We start from the raw sequence: 8,264 nt of genomic DNA, 5'->3' as shown, positions 1-8,264 counted from the left end.
ACCACACACAGCTCTGCCAACGCCTACACTCCTCCATAGAAGGAGGGAAGAACTTTAGCATGTTATTATCTTTTTGCTGTCTATCTGTTCCCATTTAACTTCAGAGGCAGCCAACTTGATGACCACTCAGAGATGCAGAGCCATGGGGACTGTTTCTGAAATTGGACGGAACTCTGATTGTTTTTTGTCCCACTAGTTTAGGCTTGAACTCAAAACCCTGTTGATTTCAGAGAATCAAATATGCTCCCAGATCAGTGACATACAGTGCTTTAAACCCACCGATTATCTGAATGTCAGAGCTAGTGTGTTCCTGTTACATTGGACTGTGCACTAAGAGAGTGGATGCTAAGCACACAAACGGGGACTATGCCAAAGTAAATCCAGGAGGTTGCTTCAGCTGGGAGCAAAGAGTGGCTGTCTGGCAAATTCACTCTATATTGTGTACCCTTGGTTATGCTCTGCAAAAATACAGTTGGGGCCAGGGCAGGATGAGGACATCAACCTTCAGATAAGTTCATGTCTAGAGGGAAAATACATCCAAGCCCTGTTCACTTCACTGCTGCCACCTAGGAAAAGGAAATATAAGGCTGCAGTGCTTGAGAAGAGTCTGGAGGAGATGGGTGGTGGTGTCAGCATAGAACTACCTCATAGCTGGGGGAAGCTGGCAGAAAACTGGACATGCGGCTTGGGGGAATGTAAAGTACAGCTTTGCTAAAATATGTGACTAATTAAAATGTCTTGCTTTATTTGGAAAAGCCTTACAGTGGGGCTAGAAGGGGAGTTGGCAGTGGGTGGCAGGAGCAGCCCTGGAGAAGGTTCTGTACCCAGGAGGATCAGACATGACTGGGATGGATGGGTGGACAGAGGTGGTGGTGCAGGTAATGGAGGTGAATTGAAAAGTTTTTACTCCAAGCTCTAATTAAATACTGGATGAGAGGAAGATCACTAATGATGCACAGAGTATTGAGGATGCTTTTTAGAAGCTGAGGTCCGTAGCTGGTGTGCAGCTTTGGCTTTCATTGTATGCTACAGCCAGGATCCAGACTAGCCACAGCTGAGTGTTTCTCTTAAATCCCCTTCAGCCTGGGTTAGACGTCAGCCACCCCACATCTCCCCCACAGTGCTCTGGCACCCCATGGCCTGGAATACCATGCAAATGTAGTTGTGGATAGAGAACTGTGCATTGTGGCCTTTACCCTGCTGCTGGTGGAAGCAAGTAAATAATGTCATTAGCCTGGAAGAGATACTGTCGCCATATACCAACTCCCCCACTCTTTGGACTTAGGAGCATCTGAGCGGGGTATTTAGGATTGCTCCAGCCCATCAGTACAGGCAGTTCTCTCCTCCTGTGGGGATCTTGTCAGCTGTCTGTCCCAGCCCAAGCAATGGGAGCACCAGTGCTCCTCTTAGCCCTGATCCTATTCCCAGTTGCAGCTGCAGCAAGCCTGGAACCGTGAGAATATCTTCTTTTGATTTCGGGGTGCTTGGTGGAAGGGACTGTCATTGAAGGGTGGTGCTGAGGTCCTGCACTGTTTATCATCACAGAGCTGAATAGCGGGGGCCTTGTTCTCAGGGAGGCTAAGCTGAAGCAGCTCCTACTGAGTCCTGCTGGAGCACTGGGTGTCGAGCACCACTGCAGGTGAAGCCCCTAGTGTTTTCTTGTGTGGGCACTGCACTGCACACACCACACAGCTACAGAAGCCACAAGTTTTGCCTCTGTTCATCCTGTGCTGGTGTGCTGGTGAGGGTGAAATTTTGTGTGAGGACTGAGGCCCTGTGCCTCAGCCGCTGAGTCTTCGGCTTCATTCCTCACACAGCCTTGCTCTGTGTACTTGCAATTGGAGAATCATACACTGGGCAGCTGTGTCATGGCTGGTGGCAAGATGGTGACAGACAGATACCAGCAGCCCTCTGGTTCCCAACTGGGCATGTTGCTTCTTTCTGGTATGGAAAGGGAGCTGCACTATAGTTCCTTCACTGCAGGCCTCCAGACATTTCTGATCCCTTGTCTACCTCTTCATGAAAGCAGCAGCCTCTGAATTGTTTTTGAATATCTGCTCTCTTCTAGTCACTATATGATGGTGTTCCCTGCTGTCATTCACCATTCCCAAGAGGAGAAGCTCTGAATTCACCTCTGCTGAGGTCATCCAAGTGGCTGTAACCTTAGAGGTGACAACACAGGATCACACACTGGTGTAACAGGATGTGGAGAAGCCAGGCACTTTTCAGTGTGTCACCTTCCAGGTAAGTGTAGCTGTGGCTGCTGATTTGGCAGTGGATTGTCTCACTTTCACTTCAGACAGGAGCCCAGCACTTCTCTGTGCACACTGTCCTTTGCCTTGCCATAGGTTGCAAGCAGGTTAAGTGTATTTCCCTATTAGTGCCAGGCAAAACACAGCAGTGACCTGGAAACTAGCAAAGTAGGGGATCTTTCCTGTGTAGATAAAAACCTGTCCTTTTGATCTGTATCAAGCCTGCCATATGAAGACAGGCTGGGAGAACTGGGTTTGTTCAGCCTTGAGAAAAGGAGGCTTAGAGGGGATCTCATCACCACGTACCAGTACTTAAGGGGTAGTTTCAAAGGTGGAGGCTCCCTTTTTACAAGGAGTCACATGGAGAGGACAAGGGGGAATGGACACAAGTTGCTTTTGGGGAGATTCTGATTGGACATGAGAGGGAAATTTTTCACAGTGAGAACAGTCAACCACTGGAATAATCTCCCCAGGGAAGTGGTTGACGCCACCACTTTTAAGATTTGGCTGGACAGGGTGTTGGGCCATCTTGTCTAGACTGTGCTCCTCCTAGAAAGGTTGAACTATGTGATCCCTGAGGTCCCTTCCAACCTGTGATTCTGTGATTTCATCCTATGTAAAGCCTGTTGGAAAACACCGACTTTCAGTTTACTCAGTGTTTGGTCCCTAAAAATGCTTGTATATTGCAGTGCAAGTCAATGCATAGGGATTACATTCTTTTCACCCTGGCTTCCTCAGAAGCCTGTCCCTCCAGCTCTGAGAGGACCATCCAGCTCTAAAGCTGCATCTATACTGCAAGGTGTAGTTACAGCCTGCATAGACATTGAGCTTGCTTTAATTTAGCTGTGATGGGTGGTGATGGCACTGAACCCACAATGAAATGAATTGCTCCTAGCCAGTCTGGATATTTCTTGGGTGTCTTGAGTTCCTGTCATTGCAACTTTGCTGCTTTTGTTAGCCTAACTGGACACACTGAGGCTGGGGCATGACTACAAGACCTTCAGTTACATTTCTGGAGAGCCATGGAGATGTGTCTGGTGCTGAGGCTCTACAGACTGCCCCTGCCTTCCTCAGAACCTTCCTAAGTCGCTGTGCCTATGCCCTGATTGTCCTGCAGGTTCAGCAGAACTCAAGGCGGGGCTGTAGTCACTTCTGGTTCTTGCATCAACAAGACAATCATTAACTAAGTGTTTGATGCCAGCCCTTAGGAGCCAAGGAAGTCTGCTGTTAGCAAAAGGACGCTTTCTCCTGGTGAGCTTGGTCTTTCTGCTACTGAGATGTCCTGGTTTTGCCTGATCGGTATCATATCTTCTGTCTTGGTCAGCTCCAGATCTGACTTCCCTACGGTTTTTCTTGGTTTCATGAAAATCTCGCTTTTATGTGACGTGGGAGAATGACATGTCAGTTGTTTCACTCTTAGGTTCAAGTGGGATAGAGACAGAGTCATACAGTAGAATTTGGACTCTGAAGTTCAATGATTTTTTAACAGTGAGATGATGTCTCACATCTGGAATAAGATGCAAAGTCTCTGATGAATTTTTTTCCATTTCCTTGTATCAATCAACCTAGGTGCCAGAGTTCATTCCCAGGAAAAGACATGATTCCATGTCACATGTAAGACACCTCTCTTAGTTGCCTCTCCTCTTACAAACTAGAGGGCTTCAGCCTCTCCTGTGTCTGACCCCTGTTAATGTCAGAGTTGCAGGGCGCAAAAGATAGTAAAGCGGAGAAAGAAATGTGGAAATAGGCAAACATGACAAGGAAAAAGGCAGAGAAGAGAATGAGGAAGCTGGGGAGCATGGAGAAGACTATGAATAGGGAAAGGAGAGACCTAAATCACAGGAGGGGAAGGGAGGAGAAGGATGTCAGGTAGTTTGGTAGGACAGGTGCCTCTGTTTCTCCTTCAAGCTACTTGTAGTCTCAGGCAGTTTGCTTTTTTAATCTGACAGCCAGAGGAGGTGGTTTTTCTGCATGTCCTGATCCACAGCGGGGACTCTGTGCTTTTTGAGGGTCTCAAGAATGTTCTGGTCAAGCCCCAGAAGAATGTAATTCTGGTAGAGACAAACAAGGGCTTATACAAACCTGGAGAAACAGGAAAGGCAAGAAGGTGGCATATGGAAATGGGGAGGGAAGGGTCAAGGTAGCAGCCACATCTGGGAGGAAGATTTCACCAAGCGCAGCAAGCTAAGCTTGTTGGAGGTGGAAGAAAGTAGATCCCTATTATCAGATGTTTTCAGGAACAGTAATGAGTCAGGATGTTCCCCTCCGAGCTGTGCTGCACCAGATGCCCAGCCTACTGCTCCTGGGTGTTGTTTTGGAAAAGTATCTCTAGTGAGACCTAAAAGGAAAGCCAGGACTCTCTAGGACACCAGACAATCTCTTGTTTTTTGAAGACTGTTGATTATGTTTGGGTAAAGCCTAGAGTGACAGCTCCAAGCTGTAGAAATACAGGGAGTGACTCCACAGTCTTCACAATATGAACAGACTGCAAACAGACCAACCCCACTGTTTAACACATCATTGTAATCTTTCCAGGTAAAGGCAGTGAGTTTCGACAGCCTGCAGCTGCATATAAACCTCCCAGACAAAGTCCTGTTGGGGTGGGAGCTGCTGGGGAGGGCTGTTTGGGGAAAGACCTTCTACTGCTTTTGGCTGGGATAGAGTTAATTCTCCCCCCGTAGCCGGTACAGTGCTGATGGCACACTGATGCTGTAGTTGCTGCCAAGCAGCGGCTCAGTGTCACTCAGTAGCGCCTGTGGTAGTCAGGGTCCCTCCCAGCTTCCCACTCCCTGCCGCGTGGGCAAGGTCCGGGAGGGGCGGGGCCACAGACAAGACAGCTGACCCTGACTGGCCAATGGGATGTCCATTCCATACCATGTGATGTCATGACCGGTACATTAACCGGGGCAGTTGGCGCGCGGGAGGGCGGTTGCGGCTCGGGGAGGGACGGTGTTGGGTCAGCAGGCGGTGAGTGGCTGCGTCATGTGCGGTTTGTTTTGGTTGTTCATTCCCCCTTCCCTGCCCCGGGTTTCGCGCCTCTCGTTATTTTCCTTTTCATTGCATTATTATTATTGTTTTATTTTAATTATTAAACTGTCATTGTCTCAACCCACGAGCTTTCTCACTTTTACCCTTCTTATTATCTCCCCCATCCCGGCCGTGGGGAGGTGAGTGAGTGGCTGTGTGGGGCTGAGTTGCTGGCAGAGGCTAAACCACAACAGACCTGAATACCTCTGAGGTAAGGAGAGGCATGAATACTGGAGCACAGAAAAAGTGAAGCAGATTTGTGCAAGGATGTGTTGCAGCCAGAATGCTTCATTATCCTTTTTGGTTTTGCACCTCCAGTGAAATTTTGAATTGTGACTATTGATGAGGACCTTAAGGTCATTAAAAATGAGATGAGTATCACCTTGTGCTTTTCTAGAAGTAGGAGCCTCAGCATCAGACACATTGAGACACTCATGAAGGAGGCATGTCCTCCCTTCATGCTTGTTAAACCATAAGAACAAATGGTCTTTGAAAGGACACACCCATCCACTGGTCCATTGGAGAAACACTGCAGAGTAAGCTAACACAGAGGAATGAGACCTAGTGTGGGGTCTGGATGGGGCAGAACCTTCTGGTCAGGGGTCCATATCAGGTAGTGTTATTAATACTGTTTCAAATGGATGCTTTTTTTGTGCTGTACAAAACTGAGCCTGTGTTTCTCTTGTTTTTACAGTATTCCCAGATATGGCTGCAGGTAAGTGACAAAAACTGACCAAAGGCAGATGTCTGTCTCTTCTACTTTGCCCTTTCACTCCTGGACAGAGTTGTGCCACAAATATAACCCCAAAAAGTTATGCTTGTGGTTCAGGTTCAGCTGAAGTCTTTTCCAGCTTGTCAGCCTGGGTTTTTCAATTAAACATGCACACCTGTGATGCACATAGCTGAGCTAGAGGCAGGGCAGTAATGAACCTTTGCCTGACACTTTGTCTGCACAGAGAGCAAAGCACAAGGCTAAGTGCTCAGTAGATGCAGCATAGTTGCTCCTTCCCACAGTATTATGGTGTTACCTCTTCCCAGTAGCTTTACAGTTCTTGGCAGTCTTTGCAATTGAAAAGTTCAGTAAAAGGATGATACTGAAAGGAGGAGAAGAAATCTCACCTGGTGATCTGGCATCCTCTCTACTGGAGTAAGGGCAAGCCCTCATAGTGCCTCCTTGTGCCTGAGTGTGGCTGGACCTGCCAGGGACCCATGCTCCCAGTGTGACTTGGTGGCTCTGCATGTCCTTTCTCCAATAGGATCCTGAAAATAACCATATTGCTGAGTGGCTGAATGTAAAGTCAAAGCATGGTATTGTGGATCTGTCCTTTCTCCTGGCCTCTGAAGCACCTCTTGGGGAGTATACCATCTCAGTGCAACAAAACGTGGCTCAAAAAACCTTCAGTGTTGATGAATATGGTGAGACTTGGACAACAGAGTTAAGTGAAAAGCAGTATGGGTAGTTGGGGAAGAAAGCAGGATGATGTGCCCATGTTCATCAGACTTTTTGCCCTGGGAGAACAGCAGACTGGGTACAGGGACAGATGGGTCTGTGCGCATACCTTATGTTGGCCTGGAGGTTCTGCAGCTGCATAGGAAACAAGGGAGAGGCTGTGGTCTGACACCTTGTTCTAGTTGTGGCTGGTCTCTGTCATGAGCACTTTCTGCTGCTCATTGTCACCCTATTCTAAGTTTACTGTCCACTCCAGCTGCCATAATAGGAAATGGCATCATGCCTTAGTCCTATTAAGTTTGAATGATGCAGGTAAAGACAAAACCCTGTGCCATTTAAAATATCTATGCTTGCCTGAGCTGGAGCAGAAAGTAGCCCCAAGTGCAATTGTAGCAGCAAATAGAGGGTGGTGTGGCTGAAGGGGGTAACACCTATTGCAGTGTAGTGATGAATAACTGGGGACATTACTGTCAATGCCCATACTTAGTATTGCTTTCTTTCCTCCATTCATATCTTCCTTGCTTCCATGCAGTGCTGAAAAAAAGATCAGATAAATGTTGAGCACCCTTCATTTATCACCACAGTTGATGAGGAATTTCAGCTGAAGGTCTGTGGCAAGCGAGTACCTGATACTGTTCTGATCTCTGGCCTTTGGCTCTACAGTCACCTCCAGATTGCTCACGGCTGAGAAGTGGCCTTCCAGTATGACGGTCTTGCATTACCCTGTGGTTGGGGGAGCCGGATCGCTCGCTGGAATGGGCTCCTTCTTGTACCTGATCATTTACTCTGAGGCTGAAGGATACTAAGGATGCTGGGTGTAGTGGGTGGAGAGGGACACAAACTGATTTTAAGGGATGAGCTGAAGTTCCTGAGCAAACAAGGTAAAAAGCTCTCCCAGGCTCCACTTCCCCCTGAAGAGAGTGGGGGTGGCGTGGATCAGTATTTCTGCTGAAGTGGCCAGTCTTCAGGTGAATATTTCTCCCCTTTGATACAAGTATACATATGGGAAGCCTGTTCAAGAGAAAATAGGTATTACTTTTATCACATTATCCCAGTACTTGGAAGGTGATTTATCAGGTTCTACTGAGATGAGGAAGCAAACCAGCTGAGTAGGTTAACAAATAGAGTGGAAAGTATAACCTGCTGGAAATGTATGTCTATCCCTTTAACCTGCCTCAATACATCTCTGATGTGCACCAGCCTGTTTAGTCTGGTGTCTTCCCACTTGCTAGGCCTGACCAGACTCCTCTTCCTGTGATGCTATTGCTTGAATTACTGCTTTAGCTACCCACAGCTGACTCTATATCAGGAGAAGGTATAAACCCTGTGTATGGAATCAGATCACTGGTCTATTCAGCCCTGTGACTGTTCCCACCAATAAACAGGCTATCAGAGCATCAGATAGTCTGTGGCTTAATACCTTTTTTTGCTGGATCCATGCAGTTAATGGATCATCTTACGCTTGCCTGTGTCCTGTTTCAGATAATGTCCAGTGCTGGTTACACTTTCTGTACATTTGTGTTCATTATATGTTT

General features: G+C 47.4%; 1 pseudogene; it reads left to right on the top strand.

The window, feature by feature from the left end:
- The first annotated feature begins 1,289 nt into the window (after positions 1-1,289).
- LOC104053533 (pregnancy zone protein-like) overlaps positions 1,290-8,264 on the top strand; it is a 30,265-nt pseudogene continuing 23,290 nt past the window's right edge.

Source organism: Phalacrocorax carbo, chromosome 1, assembly GCF_963921805.1.
Source record: "Phalacrocorax carbo chromosome 1, bPhaCar2.1, whole genome shotgun sequence".
Lineage (NCBI taxonomy): Eukaryota > Metazoa > Chordata > Aves > Suliformes > Phalacrocoracidae > Phalacrocorax > Phalacrocorax carbo.
The sequence above is the reverse complement of the archived record's forward strand: the minus strand, read 5'-3'. Positions and strand labels throughout refer to the sequence as shown.